The sequence below is a fragment of the Terrapene carolina genome, unplaced genomic scaffold, assembly GCF_002925995.2.
Source record: "Terrapene carolina triunguis isolate 2854851 unplaced genomic scaffold, T_m_triunguis-2.0 Scaffold96, whole genome shotgun sequence".
In the NCBI taxonomy this organism is placed as follows: Eukaryota; Metazoa; Chordata; order Testudines; family Emydidae; genus Terrapene; species Terrapene triunguis.
This window is the reverse complement of record NW_020664447.1, coordinates 73,492,581-73,512,097: the sequence shown is the minus strand read 5'-3', so window position 1 is coordinate 73,512,097 and position 19,517 is coordinate 73,492,581.

The window sequence follows — 19,517 nt, the reverse complement described above, 5'->3', positions numbered from 1 at the left end:
GCGATCGGCCGAACCTGCCGCGTCAGCAGGTAAATAAAACTGGCCCGGTCCGCCAGGGTGCTTACCCTGGCGAGCCGCGTGCCGAACGTTGCCGACCCCTGATTTATAAATTGGCCTAAGGAAGTCTCTAAAGCTGCTTTTAGTCACTTTCTTCAACTTTACATTGAACATACATTGTGAGTGATGCTTTTCTACTCTTCTTCCATCTTGTCAGTTGGTCTTTCATTATCTCATGTTTAGATCCAGACTTGTCTCTTACATCTAGATGCATAACCTGTTCATTAGTTGTCCTATCAAAACTCTAAGCAATATTAAGCATTTCTCCTTTCCCCTCCTATTTCCCTTATTTTAATATCAAGTTTAACTTTGACTATTTTTGAAGGGGCTTCTCCCTCCTGTAGTAAATGGAGTTCTCAAACTATCAGGTTTTGTGGCAGGCAATTACCTCTTCCAGCAAACTCCAAAAAGTTCACTAGATTGTTAAGTAGTTATCTTAATTTTACTAGCGGGAAGAAAAAAAGACTTGATGGATTAATTTTTCTAGTACCAGAATTTCCCACACCTTAATATTCTACTTTATAATAAATCTAAAATATGGATAGAGTAACAAATTTTCTATAATTCATTTTAGGATGCAGATGCTGAAGGCAATTTTATGCAAGTTCTGCTTTCTAAATTAATCATACTAGTTAGCTTGGTTCTGCATAGTAGTAATTATGTATTTCTCATGCCACCTTATCTTAAACCAAACTTTGCACCCTCGATAATCTGTATGTTATTCCCTGATAACCAGAAACTTCTATGCTCAAACTCTGTTCACAATTTATTTTTAACATCATCTTAATAAAATTTTTAAATTTGTAGAGCAAGTCATGAAGCAGGAGATCTGAATTCAAATCCTTGGCCCAGTCTCATTACCCAAAGACAACAGTGCAGGATCATGTCCAGCTTGATAAATGAAATACAATCTCTTATTTAAAAAAAAAAAAAGACTTAAGGGTTGATTTTGCATCTTTAATCTCCAGTGACAACAAATGTCCCAGGAAGTATGTTTAAGGGGAGCAACAAGGGGGGGGGGGGATGGGTGTCAAGAAAGCACAGGAATGGGTGGGAAGCCAAATTGATGTCAGGGTATGTCTTCTCTGTTGGCTTAACCTAGGCTCTTACATGGGATTTAGACCAACCCCCCTCATCCACACACACAACCCTTATGCCCAGGTTTATATGTGCTTTGAACCCAGGTTTGCTTGCCCAGCGAGGGGTATAGGTTAGAAACACAGGTTTTGTTGTAAGGTGGGCTCAAATGTACTTACATTGCAGAGGGGAAGCAGCTGAAGCCTGGGTTATGAAGCTTGGGTTTTGATAGTTCTTCAGTGCCAGTCCACAATGCCATACCCCAATTCCCTAGGTCTATATTTTCTGTCCCTTCTACCTACTAACTTCCTATTCATCTCCGATCTACTAGAAGCAACCTGCTGGTTTACGTATACCTGGTCAGTGTTTAAGTCCTCATTCCACATGTCCTGCCCCATTTCTGCATTGATCAGCTCAGCTGAATAATGTGAGAAGATGCCATCCCAGTGTGCTGCTAGCTGGCTAGAGGATCACATCAGGGTTCTGGTAGCCCTCTGGTGCAGGTACAACAAATAACATAGTTTTGAGATGCACCCGAAACTGTCCTTTTCAAGAGGCTGCCAGAGGAGGTGGATCAAGTGGCCAGCTATCCAGTGTTGGGAGTGAATTAAAAATGTCAAGGGTGCCTATCTCAAGGCAAAGGATACCAATAACAAGTCTCCTTGCCCCTAACATAAGGAGTTTGAATCAGGTGCTCACCATAGCCCAAAGTACTGAGCCCACCATCATGCATGATAGGCTTTTGACCCAGAATGGCCTGTTTTTGTTTGTTTTTTTTTGTTTTGTTTTGTTTTTAGACCAGGACAGGGATGGTACCAGAGGAGACCCTTGCAGCAGAGGGTGCAGAAGAGCTGGAACAGACCATGTGGTCTGATGGTCTGGGGGACACCCTGGATCTATAATCTGAGAATTATTTGGGGATGAGCCTGGGGAATGGACTGCATAGGAAGCAGCAGCAGAGCTAGAGCTACAGCTGAATAACTGCCTGCTTCCATTTTCATTATCTGGGGGGAAATTGCAACTTAAGTGGGAATATTTCCCAGGTTATGACTAAGGCTATGATTCTACATGGAGGTCATGGATTCCATGGGTTTTTTTGGGACCTCCATGTCTACTTCTGGGGCAGGGCTGGAGCAGCTGTTAACCCTGGGCTGCCGGAGCAGGGGCTGCCGGAACAGCTGACTGGTGGCCATCCCTGGGACCGCCAGCACAGCAGCTGGAGTTGGGTCAGCTACCCTGGGGCGGGAGCAGCAGCAGTCAATCCCTGCTGCAGGAGCAGCGGCGGGGCTGGAACTATGGTGTGGCCTTAGCTTCAGTTCACCCTTTCTCCATCCCTACATGTGTGATTTAAGATGGAGTCCAAGCTCTGTGTGGGGGGATGCATATTAAACATGCAACTAATGATTCAGTTGAGCTATGTTTGAACTAATTACTGGGGGATGGGAGGAGAATCAAAGCTGGGATTATGGGCTTAGCAAGCATAAATGCATATTTCCACAGACTCCTCGCCTTATAACTTTGTACACACTGGTGTATTATTACATAGTTATACCAATACTAGTATTAACTCCAGACAGCCTGTATTTTAAGTCCCAGTGGTTGTACTAAGTGGAAAAAGTCCCTTCGTGATTGTGGTACTTGGTCTCCTGATGCTGTCCAGGCCTGTGGGAGGGGGAAGGAAGTTGTGGTGTACTCAAGCTTCTGTATCTTGGTTAAGCATTCTCTTGCTGCTTGCCTGAATTTTTTTCTCCACTCCTGCCTGGCTGGTGTTTTTTTATATTTAAAAAAAAAGGATATTCTATACTTATAAGTATATAAAATATACGTTTTTTTTATGTAGGTGACCCAAGATGGTTGGCGAGATTCCTGGGCAGACCACTCTTCCAGCGGCTGCCCTGTAGCTTACCATCTCTGTTTGTTGATTTACAGTCAGCACATGATGAAATATCTACTTTGCACAAACACAATAGCAAACATATATCTACACATATGCGTGCATGCACACACACTGCAGTAGTATGCATCATTATGCTTCTCGAGGCATATTACCATGTGATGCAAGGATGTGGGCAACACGGGCACACAAGAATCCCTAATTTCTTTTGCTCACCTGAACTCAGCCTCAGTGATGACCGGTGCAATCTCTGACTGCCTATATTGGACTTGTAAACCAGCAGTGTCTTGAGTCCACTCCTAGTGGAAGCTCTCCGCCTTATTCTCACAGATGTTGGTGTCCTTATGCCAGACACCAAGAGGCATAGGCTAAACATGCACAGGCCGAATGGGTACTGCTAGCAGAAAAATTGCAGACTCAAGGCTTGCGAGGCACATGAGCTCCTGAAGTGGAGCACCCACAGGGACATGCATCTTGAAGAACTGCAGTTCTTGGCCGACGTGAATGACCTCTTCTTATGGTTGACCAAGACCTTCATGATGATTTGAGTAATGTCCTTGCTGGTTGACATGTGCTCCTTGTGCTGGACAAACAGTGGGTAGGGATATGTCATCAGTGGCTCCAGTGCAGTTTGGAAACCCCATTCTCTCAAAGCCAGCTGTTTCAGACACACTAACTGTGTCTGCTACCTATGGGTAAAACCACAAAGCTCCATCACTACAGCACTGAGTTAGCTTGCCAACACCAAAGTGGTTAGGCATCGACCTGTGCAGTGTAGGGTAGCAAACTTCCAGATGGCAGTATCAACCCACTTCTGGATTGGTATGGCCTCCCTTATTAGCATGATCTGGCACTGAAAGGTCAGGGCAAGATCCTCACATGACAGTCTACTTCCTCATGGGGAAGTTCTGGAGGCACTGCTGATCTTCCCAGATCTGCATGATGATGTAATGACACTACAAGTTGTTCTGCACCAGAAGTACCAGTCCACATAAGATAGGTGGCATGCGTCAGCTGTCTCTGCTCTGCCATATCAACATCTAGCTTGCATGATCTTTTTCATGAATACCTGTGGCTGCCTTAGGAGGGTCACAAACAGCTGTTGAAGTGCCCTCCACCATATCCCATACCTGTAACTGCATCCTGCTGAAACAACAGTGCTGCCAAAAGTAGGAAACAGTTCATGCACCTGACGTGGGAACCGTGCTTTGGCCTGGATGGAGAGGAAAGAAGTGAGGAGTGTGCTGAGCCAGAAGTGTTTTATGCTACTGAGGTGGCAGGTTGTGACTATTTCCACACAGAGGCTTGGGAAGGACAGACAAGTTTTCCCACAACATACTGCAAAATAAATCAGAGTGGCTCAAGTTAGTGAGGCAATAAGAAACCTGGGATATGCCTACAGAAATCCTAGCCCTTAACTTGGCCTACTGCAGGACCAATGTGGCTGCAGCTACGTGGGGGTGAGTCAAGTGTGGCTCTGAAGTCCTGCAGATGGGTTTGTCTTACCACAGTGCCTAGACCTGGATAACCTGCAGTGGAGACCTACCTTACGTAGACACCAGTTAAAATGTTTAAAGCAGGGTAAATTGGCTGAAGCAGGGAAACTTATTTAACATTGCATGTGCTGCCTACGTACCAATATGTCCAATACATTTTAGAAACACATTCGATAGGTCTCTCAGAATGGAAATGTGGCTGGGCTGTCAGGCAGCCCAGGTGACATTTATTCATACCATACTCCATGGCAGCTTCATCATACTTTGGGGCAGGAGGTGGGGAGTTATGGTTCAGTCTCAGAAAAACACACTCCCTCCCCCCCCCCCCCCCCCCCCACTAAATCAACAAACAACATTTGAATAGACATTTATTAATACAGTCAGTGACTACACATTTTCTAATGCTATCAATTTGTTCTTTTGTGTATATATAACAACTATTTAACATTTTACAAAACTGGAAAGACTTTTCTCAGCTACCTATTGATCTCTAGGTATATCCCACTGTTGTAATGTACAAATCTGAGAAGATTTATGCCTCAAAATATAGCAGTGAGGCATCTTAACTTCTAGAGTCTATTGAATAATTACTCTGAAACGAAGAAGAGGTCACTGAATGTGGTGTTTAAAGTATGTCGCTGCAAATATTTTAATTTGGAAACTATATACCAGTTACTGAGTCTCTCTTATTCCCTTTATTATTATTTTATTTATTAATTATATATTATTGTGTGAGTAATATAGAAATTTCTTTCCTCTCACTTTTTCACCTCCACCAAGTTTAAAGGCGCTTTTACCATTTTGTGAAATAGAAAGGAAGAGCAGCAGTGGGAATTTAAACTGGGGATCAAGTGGCAATATATGTTAACTGGAAAGTGTTTCCTTCACTTGGAGGAACAGAAAAGAGAACTCAAGAGGGGAGTGCTTTGTATTGTTCTCTCCTAACTATTTGACTAAAAAGCCATGTTGAGAGTCTTCAGAGGTGCATGTTCAGGGATGACCATTGCAGATAATGGACAAGTGTAAAGAAAAACGTGAGATCTTGGATGAACCATCTTCTGCTCCCTCCGCTCCCCAACACATACCCAGAGCATGCAGGATAAAATGAAATGGGGAAGGGAGAAATTGTGAGGACCAAGGGAAGGATAGCGTATTTCATGAAGTATAAAATAGGGCACAGATGACTGTTTCATTTTTAAGGGGTAGATTGTAATCGTGTCTTTCCACTAATAAACACAACCCAGTTGACTGGTAATAAAAATAAATAGAAATTTCCCCTCTCCTCCACACACAATATTAGAATATACCAGCCCTATCCAAAGACAGAGAATGCTTAATTTGTGGTGTGGGACAATTGTAAAGGTGTAAGATATCTGGCTTGGGGAAGGATAATCACTCTGCTCAGGGGGCTATTTTACCACAATAAAGACAGTCTACTTATTCATTTTGCCAGAGGTTCTAGTAGTTACATGTCAAGACTGATGATGCATACGTTCACACATTTTGAAGTATGTGGGTGTTGCAAAATTCAGTAAATGAGTTGCGTGTATATATAGTACCTTTCAATAAAATAGTTATCCATTTTAGGCTTTTAATAAACTGACATGAGTATTTGACACTCCCTGGATTTTTATGTAAAATGTCTGTTATGATTGTCTTCATGCGATAGGACAAGGAGCGATCACTTCAGAAATCCAGAAAATGCTTGCTGTAGGAAATCTGGAAGACCTAACTTCCTCTTCTTGCTGGGAGAAAATGTAAACAAAGATCCAAGTTTGCTCTCTAAGTGCTAAAATGGTTCTCTGACTAAATCTTTCATTCTGAGCTTAATTAATCCCTTTTATTCTCCCATCTAAGAGCCTGTTTCTTCCTCATCAACACAGAATCTTCTTTCAAATAGGAAAAAACCTTATGAACAAAGTTTTATAGCTGGTTGCAGTCACATTGAAAATTTGATGTAGATAATAAGGGGCTGGCTTAGCTCTTAATATGGTGTGTTTCTGACTATCTAGAGTTTGTGCTTGTGTATGCAGATATTGTAGCACTCAAAGGTCATTGTGTTATGTTTCATTATGTACATGTGCTGAAATGATCGATGCTGATAACCCACTAAAGATCTCTTTACATAAGAATATATAAATTTTAGTAGCTAAATGATAACAGCCATGTTGACTTCAACTTAATATAAAATATGGGGGGAAATCAGTTTGCCATATGGAAAAGGACAGCATAGGATGGAAAAGAATTGTAATGTGTACGCTCTTAAATTAACATTAAAATATTATAATAGGGCCATCCGATTGTATGTTTGTTACTTCAGTACAAACAATATCTGAGATCAGAAGGTCAGTGTTTTTGCATTCTTTTAATGTGAATGTGGCTAAATACAAAAAGTTTATCTTCGGCTGAGATCTTGCATATCAGGTTTTATCGAGGAGGGTGTGTGTATGCATAACAACTGATTTACAAACTCCTGAAGATGAGTTTGTAACTGAAGCTCTTTTCTTAGTGGGTCCTAATAGCAGTTACTGTTATGTAATTTGTCCGTGTTTTTGAAGACTATTCTTGGTTTGCAGGCAACTTGAGTGTAGCTTTTTTTTTAGTGTTTCTTTTAGTTAGATTTTCTTTTTTTAAACAAAGGATAGTAAGACAATTTATATAGCTATCTAGGCTGCTTGTATGGTGAGACTCCTGCATATCATGCTGACTAATCGTGTCTCATTCTTGTACACTGTGTGTTCTCTTGTCCTATACTTAGATAGTAAATGCTTTGGGGTAGAGACCATGGTTTTGTTCTATTTGTATGGCACCTAACACATAACTGCCATGTGGCTTGTGTCTCCCCAATGCTTCAGAAGAGAGAGACTAGTATGTTGTAATATTTGATGGGTTGGAAGGGGGCGAGGGGTGCCTATAAACAGTGATTGTTTTCCTGGCACCTTTTATGAAACCATGGGAGATTGCAGAGACACACTGATGGAACTATTTCTACAATAAAGAGCAATGTTCTACTTTACGACCTTTATATGCACTCCTTTGTAATTTAAATTCATACTGTTGGATCACATGCTCCTGTTGTAGATGTATTTAGCTATAAGGGTGTATAGGGTTCTGATCATCCTCAGTCTGTTTGGAGAGAAATAAGTATACTGTATTAATAAATAGGGTAATTCAATATAGCAAATGTTTCTTCCTCTTCCCTTCATTCGTGTCAGAACAAAAGGAAAGAACAAATGCATAAAGAGAACATCTTGGGCTAGTTAGAAGTTTCAGTAGCTCTTGCAGATGAAGCATACCTACAGAAGAACTGCATCTTGACTGAGAATTCGTTCAGCCAAACCACCGAACAATGCACCTTGCAAAGAAACTGTCAAAAATGTAAATTATGAAAAACAGGTGAAAGGTAAACAGACTTGTGGCTTTCTGTTTGTATAAAAAAATAGTCTTCCCAAAGCCCTCCCCCCAATCTATTAAAAATTACTTCTAGTTGTGTTTTCCAATTAATATGGAAAACATTATTACCCCTGAGCTCTTGTTTTAATATTTAGATCAGCATTTTCATAAGAAAACATAGTGTAAGTAGTACTTGAATGCTGCAGTTCTGTTTGATAGTGTATGCAAAATAAATCCTTTCCTTTGAAAGGGATTGAACTAGAAATCGTGAATAACTAACCACAGGCTGGTTGGTTTGTTTTTTGTTTTTTTTAATCATGGTAGGATCACTTGTTTGGCTGAAAATACCAGGCTGTGAATGGACAGAGCACAGAGTAAAGAACTTCGCTCACACAGTTTTTTCTTAGAGGTTAGACCCTGATGCCTAGATACCATAAAAACATGAGAATGGCCACAGTGGGTCAGATCAATGGTCCATCTAGCCCAGTGTCCTGTTTTCCGACAGTGGCCAATGCCAGATGCTTCAGAGGGAGTGAACTAAACAAGGTAATTATTGAGTGATCCATCCACTGTTGCCCATTCCCAGCTTCGGGCAGTCAGAAGTTTAGGGACACCCAGAGCATAGGGATGCATCCCTGACCATCTTGACTAATAGCCATTAATGGTCCTATCCATGAACTTATCTAATTCTTTTTTGAACTCAGTTATACTTTTGGCCTTCACAACATCCCCTGGCAACAAGATCTATTGTGTGTTATGTGAAGAAGTACTTTCTTATGTTTGTTTTAAACCTGCTGCCTATTAATTTCATTGGGTGAACTGGTTCTTGTGTTATGTTAAGGGATAAATAATACTTCCCTAATAATTTTCTCCACACAATTCATGATTTTTTTTATAGACCTCTATCCTATCCCCCTTTAATAATCTCTTTTCTAAGATGAACAGTCTGTCTTTTTAATCTCTCCTCGTATGGAAGCTGTCCCATACCCGTAATCATTTTTGTTGTCCTTCTCTGTACCTTTTCCAATTCTAATATTTTTTTATTTTTGGAGATGAGGCAACCAGAACTGCACACAGTATTCAAGGTGTGTGTGAGAACCATGGATTTATATAGAGGCATTGATATTTTGTGTCATATCTGTCCCTTTCCTAATGGTTCCTAACAATCATTTAGCTTTTTTTGACTGCCCCTTGCATATTGAGCAAATGTTTTCAAAGCATTGTCCACAATGACTCCAAGATCTTTCTTAAGTGGTAACAGTTAATTTAGACCCCCGTCATTTTGTGTGTAATTGGGATTATTTTCCAATGTGTATTACTTTACACTTATCAACATTGAATTTTTTGCCCGAGACCCAGTTTTGTGAGATCCCTTTGTCACTCTTTGCAGTCAGTTTTGGACTTAACTTTTGAATATGTTGAATAGCACAGGTTCCAGTACAGATCCTTGGGCAACCACACTGTTTATCACTTTCCATTGTGAAAACTGGCCATTTATTACTACCCTTTACTTCCTATCTTTTAACAAGTTACTGATCCGTGCACTATAAGATACATAAGTTTTTTTTCAGTTAAATAGCTGTATGCTACAAGAGCTTTGAGTATTTACCATGCAAACGAGCATATTATGTATCCCGCTTTCTTCCAGAGCTCTTGTGACCTCTACTGCTACAGCACACCAAGTTTTTTAGAATGCTGTAAGGTTAGCCAGCCTTGTTGTGGAACCAGAAATACATATTTTTGTCTTGGAGATTTATCAGCATAGTAAGTAACCTCACCGAGTTCATGTGTGCTTGATATTGCGTTACACAAAATAGGTGTATTAGTAAGTTTATCTTCTGTAAGTAAATCAGGCAGATAATATAATTACTACTAACTACTTTTATCATCGAGAAAATCCTAAATATATGGAGGCTAAAAGAAAGGAAAGCAGCCTTCTTTTTGTGCTTTGGCAGCAAGTTGTGGGACTCTGGATGCTCAGATAAGCATGTTAATATACATAATCTAGTTTGTTATAAGAGCTATGACAATAGCATTTATTGGGCAAACCTGTTACAATCTATAAAACTATATGTTGAGGCAGGAAAGATGGTCTTACGTTTCAGACTTGGGAATCGGTAGGTCTGAGTTCTATTCCTGGCGCTGCTGATTACTTCCTGTACTTAAACTTTTGTACTGGTGACCCCTTTCACAAAGCAAGCCTCTGAGTGCAACCCCCCCTTATAAATTCAAAACACTTTTCATATTTAACACTATTCTAAATGCTGGAGGCGAAGCGGGGTTTGGGGTGGAGGCTGACAGCTCGCAACCCCCCCCCCATGTAATAACCTCACGACCCCCAGTTTGAGAACCCCTGCTCTATTACTTTAGGAAAATTAGAGAGACAGAATGGGTGAGGTATAAAATATACCTTGTTTCTCTAATATCCTGAGACCAACATGGCCAAAACACTACTGCATACTCACTTTAGGAAGTTATAAATAACTCCCTCTGTTACCTCTGTGATCAATCTATAAAATAGGAATAATACTTTCCTATTTTATGAGGTATTGTGAGACATTTAGATATTAGTGTTAAGCCCCATAGAAATAAAAGCAAATCTATTTTGGTGGCCCAGAACATAAGAATTCTGGATTGCCTTTGTTTGCGTACTTGTTTGCATGCCAATTCCAAGAAAACTGTTACAGTTCATTTCTGTGTTATGTGATATTGTTCGTATAAGCTCTGAGAACAAACCAAAAGTGCACATCTACACTTAAGGGTTCTTTCAAATTTGAATTGTGAAAGGCTTTAACAAGTATTAATCTTCACATCTTTTTAAGAATGGATTTCCCCAGTGCATAAGAGAGTTGCTGCTTTTTGGAAGTGAAGATGCCATATATTTATATTTTTAAAAAATCTGTTTAGGTTTGGGTAATCAACTTACTGATGCTTACTAAATCGTTAGCACTGTAAACATACTGTACAAGAACCCCAACCTCTTCTCTAGTAGGTTTTTTACCACTAAAAGATTGGTTTTTGAATCTGAAGGCATTTTTTCTTGGCACTTTGACTATGGTATGCTTGTGCCGATAATAGTGGCTTTTGCCTTGCGCAGTGTTTCTAGTTGGGCTGCATATTTGAAAACTAATTATAGCAGTTGCCAAACAAAATGGCTGAAGCCAATTATATGCTGTGGAAAATATAAACCGAATTCTCAGATATTTGACTCAACTAGAATGAAGACTTATAGCTGTCAGTTTTTTTTCAAGGGGGAAAAAAAATCTGTCCAAGCAATTTCCTAGTTTGGTTTAAACTTTAACTGATTCTTCCTGGAAAAGTCATACAGTAAACAAGACTTATGGTTTAATAGCATACAGAGATATGCATTAAAACCAGCAGTATATTTTATAAATATACAAGAAATTTAAAAGCACATAAAACGTTTTCAACTTTGTTTTTAAGTCTGAAATATTCCATGACAATTATATTGTCCATCTTTACTTTGCTAATGCCCCTGCGGTATATTAATTGTATTAAAAAGAGGATTTACTTATTTTATTTTGTGTACTTAAAAAACCAGAAAAAGAATACTTCCTTTTGATTTGGCCAGAATGTTTTTTTAAATTTCAGATTTCTCCAAAATGTGCCACAGTAGCATATTTTGTCAGAAGACATTGTAAATGCCGGAGATCAGCTAAAATTAGGGGGATTTTCCTCATTTTTCATGTTCTTTGTAAAGTTGTGCAGTTAGACTTGGTACTGTTCAGTGATATTTGCATAGGTTTTTTTGGGGGGGGGCTGGATATCTTTAATGCTGTTGCATAGCACAGATGTAAAGACATTTTGTCTTTGAGTCCGATAAAATGAAGCAACTTTCTAAAAATGAAAAGTCTTTGCAGAAGACATGCAGTCATGTGTGTAATTTGAACAGAAGTCCTAGAAGGTAAAAATGGTGGCTTTTTGTTGAATTTGCTAGACAGAAAAATGCTTCATGTTAATCAACTTCTCGAATGAAAAATGAATGATTAAAGTCTTGCATGTAAATCTGATCTATGCAAGTAGGTTGATTTTAAAGTTAGAGCACGTGTGTAATGAGCTGGAAGGACTGCTGTGATAAGATTGAGATTCAGTTTGTCAGTATATTAAAACATTAAATTGTTTGGGAGTAGCTTGGTACGGTATATAGGGACTTTGTACTGCTATTGTATTAGTCTGCTGTATAGCACAGCATTTTATTGTTTGTTTTTGTTCTTCTGTCTGGCCATTTATATAAATGTTGCCCTTTTGGGGTGTGGGCAGCGGAATCCTTGGATTTAGCATTTTTTTGATTGCTGCTAGGACAGGACGTGTGTTTGAGTCTCTTTGCAGACCATCACAGAGTATCATTTTGAGCTGCATTGATCTGGTCTTGGGTGTCAAATTCCAACTTTACCTAATGTGAATGGCCTTGAAAATTTGACTACTTTTATAAATACACCCTCTTCTATTTTCTTTCTCTTGTGTAATGCACCTTCAAGGCTACACATGTGACATTGTGGATGAAGAAAGGTTGGATGTGGTTCTCACCACTATGGCACCAGAGAGCTTTGCTGGTGTTTCCTTCTCACTTAAGCCTTGTTGTGAAGGCCTTAGAATGAAGGGCCAGGGTTACTGTGTGTTTTTGTTTTGGTTTTTTGTTTTCTCCAATTTGTAAAACACCACTTTTTTACAGGGAAAAGTTTTTTTTTTTATCTTAACTTCATAAAGGAGCACATTGTCCAAAGCTTGTAATTCTTCAAGAAAGCCACAAGAATAGTCTTTCCTAGTACAAGTACAACTGACTAATTAGGCCTACTCTTTGTACTTGCTCCTTAGTAACCTCTGATACACTTTTATGTCTAGTATGAAGTGTAGCCCAAGCTACTTTGAATGTGCAGGTTTCTTAAAAATGGTCAGAAATGTAAATTCAACTGTCCTTTCTACTGTGATTTTTGCTTACTGTTTTGATGCAGAGAACTGTGAAACAGCTTCCTTTGCAAGCACAGATTTGGAGCTATAGATTTGGACTATCAGGTTTTTAATGCTAAACGAGAAGGATAAACTCAAGATTACTTTCCATCAGCTGTGTTTCTTCCTCTTTTGGTCTAAACCTATGACCTTGATATTTGTGGTCAAGCTAGGTAATTGAAAGGTTCCATAGTTTCTCTAGGTTTTTTTACTGTTGTGTTCAAATGCTTTAACTACATCAAACCAGATTTCTACAATATTAACAGTAGTGTCAGCCTGTAGTTGGTTGGGCCCCTCCAAAATCTCCTTCAGTTGGTTTTGTTGAATGTAGCACCTTCTGTAAAGTTCTTTTTTGTGTAAAATATGCTATGTTTTGCAAATGTATGACATATTTATGGTTGGACCTTGCCTTTCAGATGTTGCCTCACTCATATTGTCACTAATATCCTCGGATCGACACGTCTACAACTACACTGCATACAGTTGTTTTTATGGTATAATCGCAGCGCTGTGCTATTTCTTGGGTGTCTTAAAGTTAATACATGAAAATGGAATCTTAATTTGTTACTTGATACTAAGTCCAAGGAATTATTGGGTGAACCAAACACCATAGTATCCCTAGCCTGGATAAAAGCAATAAGAAACAAGTGTGTAATTTATGCAACTGGTATTCCTGACTCTGAACATGAGTTCTTACTGTGGCCAAAAGGCTGATGTGATCCTTGGAGCTATAAACGGCACTGTCGAGTAGGACTAGGGGGAGGCTATATTACCTCTGTATTTGGCACTAGTGCAATCACTGTTGGACTAGAATGTCTAGTGTTAGTGTCCACAATACAAGAAGGATATTGATCAGTTAGAGAGGGTTCAGTGAAGAGCCACAAAAATGATTAAAGTTTTGGACAACATGCCTTATCATGATAGACTCAAGGAGCTCAGTCTATTTATTTTAACAGAAGCTCAGACTATATGATCACAGTGGTCCCTTCTGGCCTTATAATCTGTGAACTCTTTTTTGCTCTCTGTGTAAAATGTGTTCATTTTCAGTTGTTCCCAAACTTTAACAACCTGTGAACCCCTTTCACTAAAATGTCAAGTCTCGTGAACCCCCTCCTAAAAATAAACATTTCCAGGATTTTCTCCTTTACCTGAGTATAAATTATAAAAGTAGTGATCTTGTAAATACAAAATTTGTTTTTATAACATGCTTATTACACACTATTTATTATTTATCATTACAGTATTTTATTACATTATGAAAACGGCAACACTCTTCCAAGATCTCACTTTCGTAGCTTGTATCACTTAGAATAAGCTTGTTATAAGACAAGGTTCCTATATTTCATCAAGGAGTATCAGATGTGAAACAGCATGAAGGTATTTAAGAAGCCAGCTCAAAGAGTTCCTCCTACACAAGCATTCAGGTCTTGAGCAGTCCAGGCAAACAACGCACGTTACAACAAAGCTTAAACTTGTTCTTCATAATAATTTTAAAAATAATACTAGCTGCCTATTTAATTTTAAAATCAGCAACAAATATCCACCTCCCTTTCCATTTCTTTTAAGGACTCTTGAAGCTTAAATCTCCTCAGTGTGACAGATATGCTTACTTTGATCTGCTTAGCTCTTAGAAGTCCAGGGGTTCCGGGCTGTTGGCCCCGTGCTGCCCAGGGTCCCTAGGGATAGCTGTCCGCCATTAGGACATTTTTTCCTGAGAACCCCCTGTAATATTTCGTGAACCCCCAGGGGTTCACGAACCCTAGTTTGGGAACCACTGATTTAAATGGTAGAAATAAAAAGCACATCATGTTGGTGTAAGTAACTTACTAGCCTGTTCAGTTTTAAGAGTAGGACATTTCATAATTCTCTGGCGATAACTCCAATTCGAGAAGAAATATATAGAAGAAAAACAAGCTTTCAAAATATGTGGGGGAGGAAAATATCAAATCTTCTGTTGTTGGCTGTACTTCATGTTTTTACACTTTGTACCTCTTAATTAAATCCCAGTGGTTAACAGAAAATTGCATGAAAATGTGGTGTTAATAGGTGACTTGTATACAAAAGCATGGCTGTTACCCAAAGTTCAGTCTACACACCGTTTTTGTTAGATCAGAGTTTCAGGTCCAGTGACTTTCAGCAGTCAGCTCAGATCCCTCAGATGTTAAACCCTTATATATTCTCTGGTTTTGAAAAAATTGGAAAGCTTGTTATATTTCAGGCATATCAGCTGACTTTGACTGGACTTGTTAGATTTTTATCTTTCTTTTTCATTTAAGTAACAGTTTAATCTGTAAGCCCCCCTTGCCTTCCAAATGTTGTTCGAGAGAACAATTGAGGCTTCTGACCAAATCAGATATTGCCATTTTCACGGGTCTCAATCTCTACTTTCAAATACTAGTTAGTGCATTGTAGACTTGTTGATATCAAGAAGTTGGGCACAGTCGCTTAACTCTTGTGTATGTTCATGTATTCTATATGGTGTCCACTATCCTTTTTCTGGATGTTTTCCATCCTCAAAGGTCAGCAAGTCATTTCAGTTCTCTTTTAATAGCAAATAATTAAATGAATCTATATAAACTTCAGAAATATAGCTTTCTCTTCTTCCCCCACCCCACAAAAAAGAGAAACATTAGTTCTGCTGACAAAAATTCCACATTCAGGACTTTTTGTTTCCCTGCAATATATATTATCAAACACCTAAAACAGTCAAAGGAGGGACGCTTCATATTCCATTTGGGTGTTGGTGATAACTGGTGTAAGGAGAGATGAAATCTTGAATTTATAATTGAATGTTGAATACGTGTTTATGATTTGCCATAGCTTTCTCCTGTGTCTATTGATCTCCCTGTGCAGCTGGTCTTCACCACAGTGTATCGGAGGCATCATTGTCGAACATCTCTGGTTTGGCTGAGATTTTCAGCCAGATGGATGATTTCACTTCATACCGGGAAGGCTGACTACTGTACTAACTGGCTTGGCTCAGCCAAGTTCAGATGTAAAGATATGGCCCTTATGCTACTATATTACTGATTTAACAAAAAAAGTAATTTTAAAAGGCTGAAAATAATCAATTAAAATTTAAAAAAGTATTCCATTACACTTACAGTTCAGGTATGCGGTTAATGACCATACTGACATGAACATTCAATAGCTTTAACTTTGACCTATAAGATATAATTAACTATATATAGGTAATTTAAATATATTCTAATTATGTACTTTCCTTCATACATCTATATCTTGGGCTAAAGAATTCTTTCAATATAAACATTACAAATATGCAGCCCTTTCCACATATATCTCTGTGCTATTTGCATGGTAGCTGGTGAAACTCCTATGGTTTCCATAGAAATGGCCATGCAACACCAGAAAGCAACTTCAGTAACAACAAAGAGACTGCTAAAAAGGAGATAAAACAGCAGACTTTCAAGCCTGAGGTTTTGGTCAGGTTATGCGAAGCATATTTTACTGGATGTTTCACTAAATTCCTCCCACGCTGAAACCCCATGTATATAAATGAAATTTTATTTATTGTGGAGTATGCTGTGTCAAAACAGTCACATCTTCTAGGATGACTTTTTCACATTAGATATTCTAGATTTGTTGAAAGGATTCACTTTGATTATTAATAATATTTAGAATATATAGCATCTAATATTTTTGTAATCCATCTCTGGCTGAAATTCGCTTATTCGTCCAATACATTTTGGGAAGTTTTAGCAACTACTTTTTAGTGAATGTATGCAACACTTGAGCAGCTTTAAATATTTGTGAATTCTATTCTATCATGTAGATTTACGGGCCACTTGCATGTCTTGCTCAACCAAATATTTCATTGACTTCAGTGGGGACTTTGGGTGCCCAAGAAACTTATACCAAGAGTTTTCAGTCAATTGCAATTTAAGGACTTGTTACTGTGAGGTGCTTAGTGCCTTCTGCAAGGGTGCTGAGCATCCTCAACTTCATTGACTCACTGTGTCTTGAGGGTACTCAGCACTTTTCAGGATCAATCCCCAAGTACAATTAACCCAAAAGAAAAATAGGGCTGAGAGAACAGAAATTAAATGACTGTTTAGAATTGTCAGTAGCTGTGACAGCTTTACATTCACGTCATGATATTTAAGAACAGAAACAGGAGAATCTTGTAACCTTTGCTCTTTAGTTATGCATACTGGAAGGCACTACAATTGCTGAATAGAGAGCGCAAGAAAACAAGTATCTTGTTTATAGAAACTAAATCTACTTATAATTAAACCAAATTTTGGAGTTGGCAGAAAAAAAGTTCAAACTCTGCCATGGTCTTCTGTTTGACAGGTTTTTCTGAGTCCCTGTGCTGTTTTGAGACAGTTTTTTCCCCTTGTTGCTTATGTACAGAGCTTGAAAAACTTACACTTACTAGCCCAAGTCCTAAGCCTTCTAACTAGAAAGAAGAATGCTGGTACTATCCTCCACCTTCCCTTCCCCACCACAAAAGTTGTTACTCTCAAAGTCATGTCTTCTGTGATTTTAAAGGAATAAAATGTGTTTGCCAGTGTTAGAATTAAATACAGTTATCTAACTTTGTACATTTTAATGCAACTTATTAAGGCTGGTTGAACAACGGAACAAAAGTTAATGGGGTGGGGGGGGGGTTGTACTACTTTAACCTTTATACCGGTATAGTTAAAGCGATACAAGTTTTGTATATGATTAAACCCTTAGACTGTAAGCTCTCTAGGGCAGGGGACTGTTTTTTGCTTTCTATACAGTGCCTAGCACAATGGGTCCCTAAATCTTATTGGGGTTCCTGGGCTATTATAATGCATTTTGTAGACACCTTTCAACTTAGACATTATAAGTACATAATCCCCTCCATCCAATGCATCTGTGTGTTCATTGTGGGGGAGGATGTGCACCTTAGGCTGCTGATATTCAGTTGACAGTTAGGCTATTCCCTGTGGTGATAAAATGTTAACACTGCAAATTGAAAACAAATCTAAACAGATCTTCTTGAGAAGAGAATTTAAATAAGCTTGTGCCTATACATAGACAAAGAAGTGAAGAAACCATGCAAAAAGATAAGCGAAATTGGATAGAAAGTAAGGCTAGTGAAGCTGAAGAAGCAGGGGAAAGAAACAATAAAAGAACAGTCTACACAATCCTGAAACAGTTAACAGGATATGGATCAAAATTCAGAAGTATCCCAGTGAAAGGGAAACAAGGAGAAATTTTGAAAACACAGGAGGAACAAGAAAATACATGGGTGGAACACTTCAAAGAAGTGCTAAACTGACCAGAACCAGTTACAAGACTGGAATTTAACAATGATAAACCATTAGACCTAGATATAGATGTATCTGAGGTAAAAATCAGAGTAGTAAAAAAAGTATAGCAGAAGCTGAAAAACAACAAGGCAACTGGTTTGGATGCATTCATCCTGATATGCTTAAATATGGAGGCGAAGACGTGGAATCAGTCATCTGTTCGCTGTGCAACAAAATATGGACGGAGGAGAAAGTGCCAGAAGAATGGGCCCTCGGTATCATGATCAAGTTACCAAAGAAAGATGATCTAAACAATTGTTCAAATTGAGGGGAGTAACACTTCTATCTGACACAGGAAAAGTATTAGCAGCAGTCCTCCTGAACAGAATGAAAGGAAAGATGGATACCACACTACATGAACAACAATCTGGATTTAGACAAGGGAGATCGTGCACAGACACTGTTTTCACCCTGAGATGGATTATTGAGAACACAATTGAATTCCAAGGCAGTCTTACCATCAATTTTGTGGACTTTCAAAAGGCATTTGATAATGTAAACCAGGGATCTCAAACTCAAATCACCACGAGGGCCACATTGACAATTTCCTGGTGCAAGTGCTGGAGGAACCAACTAGGGGCAGAGCTCTTCTTGACCTGCTGCTTACAAACCGGGAAGAATTAGTAGGGGAAGCAAAAGTGGATGGGAACCTGGGAGGCAGTGACCATGAGATGGTCGCGTTCAGGATCCTGACACAAGGAAGAAAGGAGAGCAGTCCAGCAGAATACGGACCCTGGACTTCAGAAAAGCAGACTTTGACTCCCTCAGGGAACTGATGGGCAGGATCCCCTGGGAGAATAACATGAGGGGGAAAGGAGTCCAGGAGAACTGGCTGTATTTTAAAGAATCCTTATTGAGGTTGCAGGAACAAACCATCCCGATGCCAAATGACTGGAGGTAGGCAGAGGAGCAGGGAGCAGCACGCGGGTGGGGGTGGCAGGTGAGGGGAGCTTGGCAGCAGCAGGAAATAACTCGGGGCGGGGAGCTTGGCGGGCCACAGCAAATAACTCCGCAGGCCGCGTGTTTGAGACCCCTGGTGTAAACAGAGAAACAATATGGAAAATTGTGGAACAATATGGAATTCCAACAAAATTAATTAACATTATGAAGGCATTCTACGCCGACTCAAAATTCTGCATTAAAATGGAAAATGGATTGAGAGAGCCATTCAGCATCAAGACAGGTATAAGGCAGGGGTGTGTCCTGTCTCCTTTTTTGTTTATGCTAGTCATTGACTATGGATTAAAACAGTGTGACAGTGATACATATGGCCTAAAATGGAACAGTTCAAGGCTGTTTGATCTAGACTTTGCTGACGACATTGCTCTT